The sequence below is a fragment of the Oncorhynchus gorbuscha genome, linkage group LG03, assembly GCF_021184085.1.
Source record: "Oncorhynchus gorbuscha isolate QuinsamMale2020 ecotype Even-year linkage group LG03, OgorEven_v1.0, whole genome shotgun sequence".
In the NCBI taxonomy this organism is placed as follows: Eukaryota; Metazoa; Chordata; class Actinopteri; order Salmoniformes; family Salmonidae; genus Oncorhynchus; species Oncorhynchus gorbuscha.
The window spans coordinates 59,852,348-59,869,831 of NC_060175.1; the positions used below are offsets into that span (position 1 = coordinate 59,852,348).

Genomic DNA, 17,484 nt, shown 5'->3' on the forward strand with positions numbered 1-17,484 from the left:
ATCTGTTTTAACATATGGTTTATTCTATTCGCTTGCATTGCATGGTCTTTAGCTAGTGGAAGAAACTATTATTGCACTCCAAGCAGCCAGCATGGTCTTTCTTTTTTACAAGAAAAACAAAAAGTGAACTTCCTGTTTCGGGGTGGTCCACATACTTTGAGAAAGGAGGGAGTGGGGAGGAGAAGAGAGGTCTCGCATTCCATTGACTGTGCAACCAACTTCGGGTTTGCGGGAGTTTGGTTACCGAATATGGGGTTTGTTCAATGCTGTCCTGCACACTGATTTCAAGATTTACCTATAAAGAAAACGATGGAAAGAAGCTCCTAAAAATTGGACAAAGACGTAAATTGAACACGGGAGGAATAGAAGAAAGAACTAAAGGATCATTCCTGTAGCTCCATCTGTATGTCTGCCAGAACGCAGAGAGAGAGAGGGAGCTTTATTGGGAATTCTTGAACCCTCAGCGGGACGCAAGAGATCTCACCCCCAAACTTCCAAAACTTCCAAAGTCTTGGGAACAAGTCAACAAACTGATGCAGACGTCTTCAACTTTTCATAGAAGGTATTGCCATGCTTAATCTATTCGGTCTCCCAATTCTACGTTACCAAAATTCGTCGATATGAGTGGTTTTGTAAGGAAAAGGGGTGCTGAAGGTGTCTTTGTTGTTTGTTTCTATGCTAGTCTTATTTTGATTTCCCAGTCATGTAATGTCATGTTGACTATATATTTATGGCTATTGTCAGATTGCTGTCAACTCGGGTGAGGATGGTCTAATTGGGATACATTCAATCTAATAGGTGATGGTGGTGCGTGTGGTGTTTACATTGAATAAACAGAATTATGAATTATTATGTTAGCCAAAATTCTGCAAATTCATTGTCTTTAGTTATTTAATTTGATTGATTACAGGCTATTGCTGCCAGTGGAGCACATTTGAAATATCTTCAATGAATAGTACATTTCAATAGCCTACCTTATTTTAACTAGTGAAGAATGCCTCTCATTTCTAACTGAGCATTGGACGTTCCCAACTCATCTCTCACTTCTTTTCTTGGCTTGTAATTCTTTCAAAGTGTTGATGGTTAAGAATAGCCTTTCAAGAGTCAATGCATGTTTTGGCATTTGTCTTTGCATGAAGAGATTTTACTTATCGTGCCTAAAAAAAATAACTAGAGAATTTTGCAATTACATGTCTCACATGTCCCACCACTACCTCAACATATGCTAGTAGAGGTTTTGGTAGTCTATTCGGCCTGTGACACAGCCACACAGACTCAAAAGCCATCGGCCTGCACAGCTCCTCGCCATGTGTGTCCCAGAATTCCACAGAGGGGTTGTAGGGGCGCATGATAACAGCTGTTTCTCGTAACCTGAAATACTTGAGGTGCCAATATATTTTTCAAATGTCATCTGTCAGGACACCCACAGCCACAGCAAAACAACATAATTATTGACCAGATATGTAGGCCTATGACATAAGATCCAAGTCCTTTGGTGATCATGTTTTTTAAACTGTCTTTCTTTCTTTCTTGAGAAATGGCCAAAACCATAATATGAAATCACACATGAAGCTTGTTAATCTCAGTAATTACTCTTAAAATAGTTTTTAGGCATTGATCTGCTAATATGTTCAGTTTATGACCCTTAGACAACTTTAAACTAATATAGAGACTGTTTGTCAATACTAGACTGACCTCAACAGGCAAACACCTTTGTATCCTTTATTGACGAGGAGGAGAGCCAGAAGACTGTTGTATGGCAATCAACACACTCCACAACCACAATATCGCTCAACATCAACAAATAATGCCTGAATGTTTATCTGGTCTGGTCACACAGTCAGGGAAAACCTAACCTTGCGACCTGACAAGAAAAATCTCCTGGCCTTATGGGACAACATGGGACATAATTACTGATGAAATTGAAAGGGATTGAGATTTAGAGCAGCAAGGAGAGGAAAAGAGAGGAGGAGAGGGCCGAGGAGAAGAGCAGAGAGGATGAGAGAGCGAGAGGAGGGGAGAAAATAGGAGAGGAGAGAGTTGCACTTGTCCCACGACTGGTCTGTGGTCTGGTTGGTGTGAAAACCTCTGCAAATGATCTTCCTCCTCCCCCTAGTCTTTGTCAGAGTGTGATGGGCCTGTGTTATGGCCAAAAGGCTCCCCGCTAGGACAGGGCCTAAACAAATAAAGTATACAGGAAGTATCTCTCTTCCTCCTATATGGTGGCTACCTATCGGAGCAGTAAGATGACTTGTACTCTGTTTTATCACCAGCTAGCTGAAACGTCTGTTTTCTCGTTTTACCTCAGAGTTGATCTATCTATTTATTTAACCAGGTGGCTCAGCTAAGAAGCACATTCTTATTTAGATGATGTAATTGAGAGGCAATATTTTTATTACTGTATTATTATTATTCATCATTAAAGAAAACGTTTTGATCGTAAACATAGACTATAATGTTTTTAGAAACCTATTTATCATATACATACATATTGTGACTAACGGGTGAATGTTTTTGGAAACATAGGGAAGTGGTCTTGAATTATGGTTGGAGTTTTCAACGAGGCGAGCTTTCAGCGGAGTTAGACACACTCCGGGGATTGTGTTAGTCTGGAACTGCCTTTCCTACAAGAGAAGACCACAAACAAATCAAAGTGAATACAAGTCTAAAGTCCAGGTAAAGATGTAGAAGGAACCAGATTTTGTAAGCTGGCACTTAGCACACACTGGACCTCAGGCCAGACAAGACCATGGCAGACCACTGCCAGGCAGACCAGGCAAGCAGCAACAAGTGGTGTGTTTTTGTCCAGCAGATTCCATTTTAGTCCGCTAAGCGTGGTACACGTCACGTGACTCTCAGCATTGGTCACATCCCCCCTCCCACCTCTCCAAAAGAGAGAGAGAGAGACCACCCTCACTGGGATCAGAGGCCCTCAATCAGGCCCTTTCACACCCTGTGAACCTGAAACAATCCGGCTTTAATAGCAGCTGTCTTTCCCAGGCCCATGGACCTTTAGAGCGGCTGCAGCACTGCCATAGGCCCTCTCAGAGCAGAGCGGCTGCAGCTAGCCTAGCGCTGTGTGGTGCAGAGAGCCAGGGACTGGGCCGTGGATGCACCAGGGGAGTCACACACACGTGCTAGCACATGATTCTCGATGCTCCGAGACCCCTCTCTTTCTTTCTTCATCCCCCTGCAACTCTCCCTTTCTCCCTTCATAATTGTGTCTCATTTTCTGTGAGGATTAGACAAAAGAAAGAAAGGGTGTTTTTTCCTGTTCATTTCTCTCTTGCCGTGGTGTTTTGGCATTAAAGCGTGCCCGGTGGCAGTGCTGTTTCTCAGTCCGTTCCTCTCTTTCCACCTCTTTCTCTCGCTCCCTCCCTTTCTCCATCTCCTTGAATGCCTCCTGTCGATCAATAGAAAGTTGTTGTAGTTTTTTTATTTTGCTCTAATGTAATAACCAAGTCATTGGTCACATTCCTTGAATGGCTACTGCGTACTAACTTAGTTATAAACTTCTTCCCCATAAAAACTTGATGAAAAAGCTAGTGTCCTTACTCTGCCTCAGGAGGGGAGGAGTGGGGGAGAGAAAGAGAATAAAAGTGGCGGAGGAGCACTTGCTTTACTAAGTAGATGGTTGACACAAGAGGGCAAAGGCATTAGACATTTTGAAAGGTTGAATGGCATTAGCTGTGGATCACACAGAATGGAATGAGAAACGTCATAGTCATGGGAAATATCTGGAACATGGTTTGAGAAATTAAATTAAATGAACTTTCAATTAAAGACATTTCATTTGCATATTCTCATCCCCAAAGATGGTATTTATTTAATGTTCATTTTTACCAGGCAAGTCAGTTGAGAACACAAAACCTTTCATCAATCCTAATGATTGTGTCTCTCTAAGCATCTATTTTTATATCAGTTGTAACACAATCAACCTTAATGATTTCCAAGTAGTTAAGAGCAGAGGAAGCTCAAAGTGTGTGTGTCAGTGAGAGGTGTATGTTCAGAGCCCGCAGGGTGTCCTCTGTGTGTGTGTACGTTTGTGTGCATATGTTTGGCATGCACATATGTGTGTGTGAGTGTAGTAGCATGTGTCAACGGAATGTGTGGTGTAGTAGTTCGGGTTGAGAGAGAGGCAGAGAGATAGAGATAGGCGGAGAAAGAAGGAGGGAGAGAGAGAAGGAAGGAGGGAGAGAGAGAGAAAGAGAGAGAGAGAGAGGGGACAATTTAATTAAAAGAAAGAGAGAGTACTGCTGCTTACAGTAACATGTGGAAAGGGGAATGGGGGATACCTAGTCAGTTGTACAACTGAATGTCTTCAACTGAAATGTCCTCCGCATTTAACCCTCTGAATCAGAGAGATGCAGGGTTCTGCCTTAATCAACATTCAACAGGCCTTTGAATGAAGGTGGCGGGCTGGGAGAGACAAAGGGAAAGATAGATGGAGAGAAAGAGAGAGGCTGCTAATGTCCCATGTGGTTGTTATTAAAAATAAAGCGGGTGGTAATGGGAACCAGGTGATGGACACACACACACACACACCCATGGGAGTCGTACGCCACGGTGATCCTTGCTAATTTCCCTGTTGTGTTAGCATAGCCCATCACAATGAGGTCCTAGGAACTGATCAGGGTTTACAGACTGGTACTGATCAGGATCAGTCAGTGGATTGTCCCGGGGTCAGATAGAATAGGACTAAAGCAGAGTGAAACATTATGAAATGGCAGTCAGTGGATGAAATGGAAGTCTATAGTGGAGTAAATGGTAGTCTAGTGAATTGGGGTTTGATAGCCAGCCAGGGCACAAGCTGAATGAAACATGTTCTATCTGTGTGTGATGAAAGAGAGAGGAGGTAGAGAGGAGGAGATAACTACACCTCTTTGGATTTATTTTCTTCAGATCACAACTTGCATTGTCTTGACTTTTGAATAATGGTTGGCTGAACAGGTTGAAGCCATAAATTGTCAACATTCTCCATCATTCAGTTGATGTTAATATGAAGGGCACATGCAAGACAGAGCTTCATATCTGTACCGATTGTGTTCACTTTTGAGCTAAACGAGCATATCTAAATGATTGAATTGGAATATTTGTAAGTTAACAATAAGTCCTTATCCCTTCATATCTTGTACAGGTTATACCGCACTTGATTGAAAACATTGACACGAAATACAATGAAGACATTCTATTTGGAGTTGCTGAGTGACCGCTTTATCTTTAAACTGTGTGTGTGTGTGTCTGTGTGCGTGCATACGTGTAAGTGCGTGCGCATGCAATCTGTGTGTGAGTTTGTGTGTTCTCTCATGAAATGCTGTTGATGACTCACACGGCGTCGTTCTCCCTGCAGACAAAAAAGAGACGACGAGACAGTGTTTTTTATTTCCTTTTGTTGCAATGGCAACCGTGCGCTTGGGTTCCGTCATCCGAGTGATTAGAACACTCTGAATTTTGAATGTTGATGTTCTCCCCTCTTCTCTTTCCTCTTCTCTTCCAGCTTTCTGTAAAAACTGAACAGATCGGAGAATCCTCCAGAAACAGATCACTAGTCCAAATGCCCTCAGTAACATTTAACACGGGTCTATAAGACTGCTAAACTCAAGTCAATAGAGAAGCCGAGAAGTTCATACACACGTACTTAATTTCCACAGCATTTATGTGATAAGCTATTACATTTTTATTGCTGGAACAATTATTGCCGACTTCCAGTGGAACTGGAAGGAACGCAGACTTCCACACACACACACACACACACACACACACACACGCGCGCACGCACGCGCATACACACACACACACACACACACACACACACACACACACACACACACACACACACACACACACACACACACACACACACACACACACACACACACACACACACACACACACACACACACACACACACACACACGCGCGCACACCCACACACACACACACTCTCTTCATAGCCTCGGCGGTTGGCACATTGCGTGTGTCGATGGGCCTCCAACCCTCCACAACAAATCTACTATCACAGCTCCGAGATAATGATCCAGATCAGGGAGTGACTTGGCTGGCAGAGGTCCTGATTCCTGAACTGACAGCCCTGTTCTGTCCTCACCAGTCCCACTGACTACAGGAAGAAGATTCTCTGTCCTTTCTCTTCTGTGTGTGTGTGTGTGTGTGTGTGTCCTCTACCTCTATCTCTGTCTGTCGCCCTCTCTCTCTTTATCTCTCTACCCTTTTTTTTTACCTCTCTCTCTCTCGATCCTTCTTAGACTTTGTATCACTTTCATATGCATCTCCATTTACTTGTCGTTCATATTCTGTTTCGCTCTTTCGGTGACTAGTAGTAAAAATAGTAGCTTTAATATGTTTGTTGGGTTCAAAATATGTTGTTTTAATAGGTTGTTGGGTACAAAGTCGCACACCTCTGATCGCACACCTCTTAAATCAGATCAAATCAGCACACATGGTCATAACGTTGTAAATGACACACACACACATAGATAAGTTACCAGGTAGTTATAGATAGATTTATGTCGAAAGTAAAGTAAATCAGTGAAACTGGAGACTTATATTTCCCTCACTAACTTTAAGCATCAGCTGTCAGGGCAGCTTACTGTACCTGTACACAGCCCATCTGTAAATAGCACACCCAACTACCTCATCCCCATATTTTTTTTTTTTGCTCTTTTGCACACCAGTATCTCTACTTGCACATCGTCATCTAACACATGTGTAACTCTGTGTTTTTTTTGTCGCATTGCTTTGCTTTATCTTGGCCAGGTCGCAGTTGTAAATGAGAACTTGTTCTCAACTGGCCTACCTGGTTAAACATTTTTTTTTTAAAGGTGACACCCAAGACTGGAAACTGTACTACACTAGTTGTAAGTAAAAGGACACACACACGACTAGATACTTTACTAGACGTAGATAGAGTGATAGGACACACACACACACATGACAACTAAATGCCACAAGCACAGTCACCCCAAACAAGTTGTAGATAGAGTTATGGTCTATTCAGACAACCAGTGGCCATTGTTAGCAATGTTAGAAGTAAGGTGAGGCACAAACATACAACTAAATGCCACAAGAACTATACGTACCATCTCCAAGGGAAAAATTATTATTAAGAAAAAAGACAAAAACATACAAAATAATTTCTTTCTTCTCTCTGTGTTTTATACATTTACTTCAATTTGCAAGTATCTCATCGGAGAAAGCATTCGAGAGAAAAAAACAGTGCCCTTCTGTCTCAGTATGTGTACACAGTCTATCTGATGCTGTCTGGACAGAAAGACTATGATATTGTTGCTGCCTGAGTGGTGCAGCGGTCTAAGGCACTGCATCTCAGTGCTAGAGGTGTCACTACAGACCCTGGTTTGATTCCAGGCTGTATCACAACAGGCCGTAATTTGGAGTCACATAGGGCGGCGCAAAATTGGCCCAGCGTCTTCCAGGCTGTAACTAAGAATTTGTTCTTAACTGACTTGCTTAGTTAAATAAAGGATCACCACCTCAAGCTGAACTTCGGCAAGACGGAGCTGCTCTTCCTCCCGGGGAAGGACTGCCCGTTCCATGATCTCGCCATCACGGTTGACAACTCCATTGTGTCCTCCTCCCAGAGCGCTAAGAACCTTGGCGTGATCCTGGACAACAAACTGTCGTTCTCAACTAACATCAAGGCGGTGGCCCGTTCTTGTAGGTTCATGCTCTACAACATCCGCAGAGTACGACCCTGCCTCACACAGGAAGCGGCGCAGGTCCTAATCCAGGCACTTGTCATCTCCCGTCTGGATTACTGCAACTCGCTGTTGGCTGGGCTCCCTGCCTGTGCCATTAAACCCGTACAACTCATCCAGAACGCCGCAGCCCGTCTAGTGTTCAACCTTCCCAAGTTCTCTCACGTCACCCCGCTCCTCCGCTGTCTCCACTGGCTTCCAGTTGAAGCTCGCATCCGCTACAAGACCATGGTGCTTGCCTACGGAGCTGTGAGGGAACGGCACCTCAGTACCTCCAGGCTCTGATCAGGCCCTACACCCAAATAAGGGCACTGCGTTCATCCACCTCTGGCCTGCTCGCCTCCCTACCACTGAGGAAGTACAGTTCCCGCTCAGCTCAGTCAAAACTGTTCGCTGCTCTGGCTCCCCAATGGTGGAACAAACTCCCTCACGACGCCAGGACAGCGGAGTCAATCACCACCTTCCGGAGACACCTGAAACCCCACCTCTTTAAGGAATACCTAGGATAGGATAAAGTAATCCTTCTCACCCCCCCCCCCCTTAAAATATTTAGATGCACTATTGTAAAGTGGTTGTTCCACTGGATGTCATAAGGTGAATGCACCAATTTGTAAGTCGCTCTGGATAAGAGCGTCTGCTAAATGACTTAAATGTTAAATGTTAAATGTAAAGATTAAATAATAAAAATAAATAATAATATTTGAATGCAAGGGAAGCCAGTGAACATCTGGCCTCCATTTAAAAAAATAATAATAGCCAATCAGTGTTGAGCTAAATTGAGTGAGCTCAGATGTGAATGGTCCTGGTACACCCCCAAAAAAGTGTTAAGGGAAGCCAGTTTGGATTTGGCTTCAGACCAAATGCTATTATTGACAGAAAAAAAAACTTGAATAGTTGTATCTTGTTGTGTTGTTGTCCTCCAGTGGCTAGCTAGCTAGCTAAAACTGTCCCTTTCCTAAATTAGCCATGGATGGAGATAGGGATTTGGACTTGTGGTTTTACTTAATTCTCCGTACTGGCCAATAGTTATAAAGGTGATTCTGATCCAACCATAAATTCATACATTGTACTCCTGGCCTGAGAGGATAAAAGTTAAACGTGTAGCTAGATGTAGTATGCTAATGTTAACTAGCTGGCCTGGCGCATTGTTGCCCATGAAAGGAAGTTAGGCTAATGAGCAACTGACTTTATAGAACAGACTACAACTGATTGTAGAGTGATTAGAATTAGAACTGACTTTATAGAGCAGACTACAACTGATTCTAGAGTGATTAGAATTAGAACTGACTTTATAGAGCAGACTACAACTGATTCTAGAGTGATTAGAATTAGAACTGACTCTAGAACTGACTTTATAGAGCAGACTACAACTGATTGTAGAGTGATTAGAATTAGAACTGACTCTAGAACTGACTTTATAGAGCAGACTACAACTAATTTTAGAGTGATTAGAATTAGAACTGACACTAGAACTGACTTTATAGAGCAGACTACAACTAATTCTAGAGTGATTAGAATTAGAACTGACTATAGAGTTCTAAAACTGTTGTACACAGTGCTTTGATGTGACAGGAACAGATTTACACCTCTCTATCTGTCTGACATACCTTCTAAACGAAGGAACTTCTGAAGATTACAAATATTTACAAAAAATACAAAATCTGTATGATTTTATGATTTTCATAATTAAACGTTTAACAACAAGCAAGGTCCAGGTGATTGTGTTTAGTTATAGATTTACTATTTTAGCGATATTTGTAATCAGACATAATTTTAAGATAAACCAAAACAGGATAAACAACACAACAGCAAACACAATAAAGCCCTCATTGTAATTTTTGGGGGGATTAAATAGACTGAAAGAAGTTGAATAAGTTGTTTGCTCTTTCAAGCTACATCTGTGCTTTGTATTACGTTTCTGTTTACTCATGTTGTATGCAAACCAGTAAATGAAACTAGTAAATTAATGTATAAAGGAATAGTTAACTTCCTCTTTGAAACAAATATTAAACATTGAGACAGTCAACTGTTAGTAGTTTTTAAGGGGGGGGGACTATATGGAAGTTACATTTACCCCTTTTGATCTTAACGCGTCTACCAACGTACATTTGAATCTTTATCTAACACGTTATGTGGCGAAAGCCGAACAATACAAGTCTCTCACACACACACACACAGCTAGCTACAGACACACTGATAACACACACACGTAGCTAGCTATACACCAATACCAATACCGTTTCTGTTCATTCAATGCAACTCACAAGACAAACCCAATTAAGCTTAGAAAAATAATATTGTTGGCAAGAACTGAGAAAGAGTTCTGTTTCATTACCGCTGGGATTCTCTCTCTGATAATGACGGAACCAAATAGAGTGAAAGTGAGATCATTTTAGAGGGGGAAAGGAGAGAGAGGAGAGATAGAAAGAGAGGGAGAGGGAGTGAGAAAGAGAGTGCCTTTTAGAGAAAGGGAGTAGGAGAAAGAGAAAGAGAGAGGAAAAGCAGAGAGAAAGGGAGAGGGGGGAGCTAGAGACGCAGATTGTTTTAAATCCGCAGTGAGTCAAGCTTTCAAATTTATGCCCATAGGCTGCTTCTTGGGTGGGCTGCAGGCAGCAGTGGGAGAGGCTGGAGTAGGAAAGCAGGGGAAGGGAAAGTTGCCGACTGATTCCAGACTACTCAGCTTCAACTTTCCTGCTGGAACACATTTTACATCTCAACCGTCCTGGCCTGACTGGCAGCACCCCCCCCCTGTCTGTCTGTCTGTCTGTCTGTCTCTCCCTCTCTCTCTCTCTCTCTCCCTCTCCCTCTCTTTCTTGCTCTCTCTATCTCTCTCTCTCTCTCTCTGTCTCCCTCTCTCTCTCTTTCTTGCTCTATCTCTCTCTCTTTCTTGCTCTCTCTATCTCTCTCTCTCTCTCTCTGTCTCTGTCTCTGTCTCTCTCTCTCTCTCTTTCTTTCATTCTACTCCTCCATGGGGCTTGTTTTTTACTCATCCCTTCAGTCTTAATGTTATTATTGTCTCTGAAATAGTATTTCCTTTAGGTTACGACCACTGACCACAGGCACAGACCTTTGGGGCTCAAAATGAAGGAGAAAAAAAGCGACACCCCCCTTCCCCCCGAAAATGTTAGACTTTTCTTTGAACAGAAATACAGTGTAGATGTTGTTAATGTTGTAAATGTCTATTGTAGCTGGAAACGGCAGATTTTTTCATGGATTATCTACATAGGCGTACAGAGGCCCATTATCAGCAACCATCACTCCTGTGTTCCAATGGCACGTTGTGTTAGCCAATCCAAGTTGATAATTTTAAAAGGCTAATTGATCATTAGAAAACCAATTTGCAATTATGTTAGCACAGCACCGGGGCCTCCCACTCCTCTTTCTATTCTGGTTTGCGCTGTTCTGTGAAGGGAGTAGTACACAGTGTTGAACTAGATCTTCAGTTTCTTGGCAATTTCTTGCATGGAATAGCCTTCATTTCTCAGAACAAGAATAGCCTGACAGGTTTCAGAATAAAGTTCTTTGTTTCTGCCCATTTTGAGTCTGTAATCGAATCCACAAATGCTGATGCTCCAGATAATGAACTAGTCTAAAGAAGGCCAGTTTTATTGTTTCTTTAATGTGCTAACATAATTGCAAAAGGGTTTTCAAATGATCAATTAGCCTTTTAAAATGATAAACTTGGATGAGCTAACACAACGTGCCATTGGAACACAGGAGTGATTGTTGCTGATAATGGGCCTCTGTACGCATTCTATGTAGATATTCCATTAAAAATCAGCCGTTTCCAACTACAATAGTCATTTACAACATTAACAATGTCTACACTATATTTATGATCAATTTGATTTGATTTTAATAGACAAAAAATGTGCTCTTCTTTAAAAAACAAGGACATATCTAAGTGACCACCAACTTTTGAACGGTAGTGTACTTTGTTTACAAACATTGGCGTAAAATAAGCTTATATTTTGGGTTCTGGTGGGGTACGACAGTTGAACTAATCCATAAGGCATTTCTAAGTTATATTCTTCAAGAATCAATGGGTACATATCATTAATTTATAAATCCAAAAACGTATGTAGCAACTACAGATTGTCCCTTTAATGTTATTCAAGGCTGGAGTGTGTTCTTGTTAACTCATGCAGAAAAGGAATGAGGAAGAGTGTGTGCGCGTGCGTGAGTGCGTACGTGCCTGCGTACTGACGGTGTGTGTCCTCTTGAAATATGCTCTCCATTCCAAATAACATGTGTTTACATAATAACTATGTTTTTTTCCATAAAGTTAAAGGAAGTAGTTCATCCAATGGTCAAAGAAACTACATGATTTGCCAAACTTCTACCTCGCTGAGAAGAGGGTATACTAAGTGAAATGACACACGCACAGAGAGAGAGACAGAGAGAGAGAGAGAGAGAGAGAGAGAGAGAGAGAGAGAGAGAGAGAGAGAGAGAGAGAGAGAGAGAGAGAGAGAGAGAGAGAGAGAGAGAGAGAGAGAGAGAGAGAGAGAGAGAGAGAGAAAAAAAATCCTCCAGTCAGGCCTTGGATCAGATAAGGAATATTTCTGCCTCATGGGTTTCATGCCAGTATCCCAATGTTTGTTTTGTACAGCATGAGAAAGATCAGGCTCGCCTGCTCAACTCAAAATCGGCCTGTCAAATGTTCAAAAAAAATGTAATCGATTGCTTTGATTAATCATGATTAATCGCAATTTCAGAATTTGATCACATTGTGCTGTAATTCCCGATTTTTATATATATAAAATATTGACGTCTTGATCTTGTCCAAAGTTAAAGCACACTTTCTTTAACCTCAATGTCAACTTGTTGTAACATGGTTGTTTTTCACTGTAGAGATGACACATTTTGGATGTTTACAGTGGACTTAGAACACTTCCAGACAATGTTATTAATCAAACGCATTTACACATTTTCAAATACATTAAAAATCCCTTTTAGGCTTGTCTATTAAATGTAACAAAAACCAATGGACGGCTAACAATAACAGAAGATACAAATAGCTAGCTAGGATGAAATGGAAGGCTAGCTATCGCCTATCTGTCTGTAAACAATTGTTGGAAAATTACTTGTGTCACAAAGAAGATGTCGAAACCGCCTTGCCAAAACTATAGTTTGTCAACAAGAAATTTGTGGAGTGGTTGAAAAACGACTTTGAATGACTCCAAACTAAGTGTATGTACACTTCTGACTTCAACTGTACGTGTATCTTATAAGCACGTACTCACAATGTCTGGATGTAGCATTTCTATCTTCCAAGCTGGGTGTGCTAGGTATATTGGATAGCATAGCTAGCTGTGAGGGCTAGTTAACCAGCTAGCTTAAAAAGTGATTTTCACTCATATTTTGTAAGGGTTTCTCTTTCAATGTGCTCTCTTTATTTCTCTCTCTCTCTCTCTCTCTCTCTCTCTCTCTCTCTCTCTCTCTCTCTCTCTCTCTCTCTCTCTCTCTCTCTCTCTCCACCTCCACATTGGTTGCTCTATTTCTATATGAGCTGAGAAATGTTAACTCACTCAGCAACAAACAAATTATGAAATTATGTTTTCCTTTCAAGATTTAGAAAGGACGGTCCAAAACGACGGTCTAGAGTGAAATGGCTCTACTGTCTAATGCTGTCATTGGAATGAAATGGTGAAAACAGTGTAGTACAATCATTTCCATTCGATATCCTGACTACAGCTAAAATAGATGTTCTTGTGTAGAATAGATTTCTGAGTAACCTCAGTTTTTGCATTCTCTTACATTGAAGGGCCATGTTTCATGTTCTCTGTTCCCTCTCTGCACACCAACCTATGGGCCCTGGAGACCATTTTACTAGCCCTGTGTTGTTGGTTATCGGCTAGCATGAAGTGGAGAACCTTTTCTAGTAATTAATGGCCACAATTATGCAATGGACGCAATGGAGGAGGAGAAGAGGGGTCTCGGGGGTCTGCTCTCTACTCTGCAATGAATACCAGATGCCTCCCTGCCTGGCCCGGGTTTGGTCTCTCAAGAGTTCAATTGTTCTCGAACACTTACAGTGGGGTCAACCTGTATACCATGGCTGTTTCCCAAATGGAACCCTATTCTCTACAGTGCACTACATTTGACCAGAACTCCAATGGCCCTGGTCAAAGTAGTGCACTACATAGGGATTAGGAAGCCATTTGGGATGCAAGCCAAGCCCTCGGTAGCCCAGTCCACCCCAGTCAATCTATCCCCCAGAGGCCTACGACAGTAAATAATAACCACCCCTTAATGGTTTACAAGTCTTTCAATAACCATAATACCCTCATGTTGAATTACCTCACAGAGATGTAGACAGACAGGCTTGGCCGTGCTGGCGCAGGAGGGTGAAATATGTGCCGAGGTTGCTCTGCTTTGACAAAGATGGTAGTTGAACTTAGGCCTTGAACAAATATTGAAGTGAAACATTTTTAAATGTCTCTCTCTCTCCAGTTTTCGCCACTTCTCATGGCACTTGTTTCGGTATAGTGTGTCTGTCAGCGTATGTTGTGGTGAAACCAACGCCTTAACTTCAGATTATTCATTCATTCAACTGAGCCAGCAGATTCAAACAGCAATGAAGTCATCATAGTTGGTTGTCCAAAGTAACGGTTAGCGAAATCAGGTACATTGTTAAAGCACACTTTCTTTAACCTCAATGTCAACTTGTTTTGACATGGTTGTTTTTCACTGTAGAGATGACACATTTTGGATGTTTACAGTGGACTTAGAACACTTCCAGACCATGTTATTAATCAAACGCATTTACACATTTTCAAAATACATTAAAAATCCCTTTTAGGCCTGTCTATTAAATGTAACTGGTTCTGGTGTAGTGCCTTACTGAAGGAAAAAAAAACTTGTTTAAGTGCGGGAATTTAAAGAGTGTCAAGTTATTGGACTGCAGCCGACGGCCCAAGTCAATGCAATAGCCTGAAGACAAATCATTGGCAGAACACATCAATGAATGCCACACAACAACCTCAATAGCAAAATGTGTCTTCAGTAAACAACAAATGCTTCTTCAGTAACTAACAAAAATACAGGGCATTAAAAGAGACACGGCAGCTAGTTTGACTAAATTAGAGAGTGAGTCTGGCCTTTTGGGGCCCGGGTCCTTTTTGACCACACACCAAGCTCCGCAGGTCTCCTCTCAGGGTTTAAGATTCATCACCTGCATGTTGTGGTTGGCTGGAGACTGATGCGATGGGGTAGGAAGGAGCAGGTTTCACACCACTGACTGGCTAGAGACAGCGACTGTCTCGCTACTGTGTGCATGTTACTACTGGAGCGAGACCTTTTACCAGGTCTACAGTCATCACTTGCTATTTTGTTTGACTAATTTGTGCTAAATCTCTTAGTAAGTCTCCAAACCTAACTATTTTTTAGTTCTTTTGTTATTTTGTTTACAAAATTATCTAAGATTTTTTTTTTTTTATGAAAACAAAATGTATGGTAACATTGAAAAGAAATGGAGGGAAATTGGAATTTCAGTTTCCTTCCTGAACTGCCTGAAGTGAAATGTAGTTTAGGAAGTTCAATCAGGAAGGCTGGTCTGAATGGCTCGCCCATTTTTTAAATGAGTAATCTCATATAATTCACATTGCTTCCTATCTCACTCATCAGCATAGAAAGTATTTACACTGAGTGTACACAATATTAGTAACACCTGCTCTTTCCATGACATAGACTGACCAGGTGAATCCAGATGAAAGCTATGATCCCTTATTGATGTCACTTGTTAAATCCACATCAATCAGTGTAGATGAAGGGGAGGAGACAGGTTGAATAAGGATGTTTAAGCCTCTAGACAAATGAGACATGGATTGTGTACTGTACAATATGTGTGCCATTCAGAGGGTGAATGGGCAAGACAGAAGATTTAAGTGCCTTTGAACGGGGTTTTATAGTAGGTGCCAGGCGCACTGGTTTGAGTGTGTCAAGAACTTCTAAGCTGCTGGGTTTTTCACGCTCAACAGTTTCCCGTGTTTATCAAGAATGGTCAACCACCCAAAGGACATCCAGCCAACTTGACACAACTGTGGGAAGCATTGTAGTCAACATAGGCCAGCATCCCTGTGGAATGCCTTCAACACCTTGTAGAGTCCATGCCATTGAGACTGTTCTGAGGGCAAAAGGGGGTGCAGGTCAATATTAGGGTTCGATTCCAGCTGCCCAGCATAGGGCAACCTGTTATCAGCATCTGGCTCTGAGGAGCATTCCTCAGAGACGAGGTCTACCACAAACTATTTAATTATATTCCATATTGTATTCTGTATCTGTTGTCATTCAGTTAACCCTGTACTCGATTGAAATGGAATTGACCCTGTCATTCTAGTCTCCTCAGACCCTTAGTGTGATGACCTGTGGCTGCGCTCTGCTTGAAGCTAATTTTGGAAAGACAGTGTAACTGTCCTGCCCTCTGCAGCTGTTGTTACAACCTCCCTCCCAACCTGTCATCTTCTCCTCTCCTGGAGACTCCCCCTCTCTTTTCCTCCTTCTCTCCTTCCTCTACCTCTCCAAGGGGACAGGAGTGCACCTGCCACTGGAGGAGCGGGGGAGTGTGAGAGAAAGAGAGAAAGTAAAAGAGGAAAGGAAAGGAAGGAAGGAAGGAAGGAAGGAAGGAAGGAAGGAAGGAAGGAAGGAAGGAAGGAAGGAAGGAAGGAAGGAGAGAAAGGAAACTGGTGGGGAGAGAGAAAAGGAGAGGAGGAAATTATCCCAGTTAGTCAAATCAAATCAAACTTTATTTTTATTTGTCACATGCACAACATGTGTAGACCTTACCGTGAAATACAAGCCCTTATATATATATACAACCAACAGTGTGTGTGTGTGAGCGTAGCCTGTGACTGTGTGTGTGTGTGTGTGTGTGTGTGTGTGTGTGTGTGTGTGTGTGTGTGTGTGTGTGTGTGTGTGTGTGTGTGTGTGTGTGTGTGTGTGTGTGTGTGTGTGTGTGTGTGTGTGTGTGTGTGTGTGTGTGTGTGTGTGTGTTGAAGCTCAGTCAGTGCGTGTGCGTGTCTGTGTAAGGGAGAGTGGAAGGGTGCGAGAGAGACAGTGAAAGGGAAAGTGTGTGTATGTGTGTGGGAGGCTGTGAGATTGTGTTGTGGCCCTGTGATGCAGGTCTCTCTCTTAGTGTTGGCCTGTTGTGTAGATCCCAGTCTCCTGCTGGGCGTTTACACCCTGCTCACCCTGCCTGGCTTTAATACAACAGGGTCAAAACAAGACCTCTGCTATGCTCCACTGTGCTCGGCCCTGCTCTGCTTCTCATAGGCAAGTTCCCAAGTTCTTCTGGGTTCCCATCACTTTTCATGTCTTCTGTGCAATGCAAATATCTTCTCAGAGTAGGAGTTTGTACCAATGTTGCTTGTCGAATAGTAGATTCAGGACGTTTTCACAGAAGAGTTCACTCTGAGAGATGTAGAAAGATTCTTATCTGTGTTGTATCTTGAGTCTATTGTTCTTTATAGTTGATAAAGGTGTGTGTGTGTGTGTGTGTTGGGGATTTGCATGTTGATTCCCGTCACACCTGAACAAACACTGCGAGGCTACCTGAGACCCCCATGTATGGCCCGCCAGGTAACAGACCCATATTGACATTCTATCTTACAATCTCAGATGCTTCCTTCCCTACATGAGGGAAGCTCTGGCACCTAGCCACTCCGTCTTGTGGGGTTGCAAACATGAACAGTTACTGCAAACATGAACAGTTACTGCAAACATGAACAGTTACTGCACTTCCTGAACTGACTGA

At 42.3% G+C, this 17,484-nt stretch overlaps 1 protein-coding gene across 1 annotated transcript in view; it reads left to right on the forward strand.

The window, feature by feature from the left end:
* The first annotated feature begins 202 nt into the window (after nt 1–202).
* Nucleotides 203–17,484, forward strand: part of LOC124031643 (zinc finger protein GLI1-like) — a 130,492-nt gene continuing 113,210 nt past the window's right edge. Inside the window, 1 exon segment of the mRNA XM_046343137.1 lies at nt 203–562. The gene's annotated coding sequence lies outside the window, so the exon portion shown is untranslated.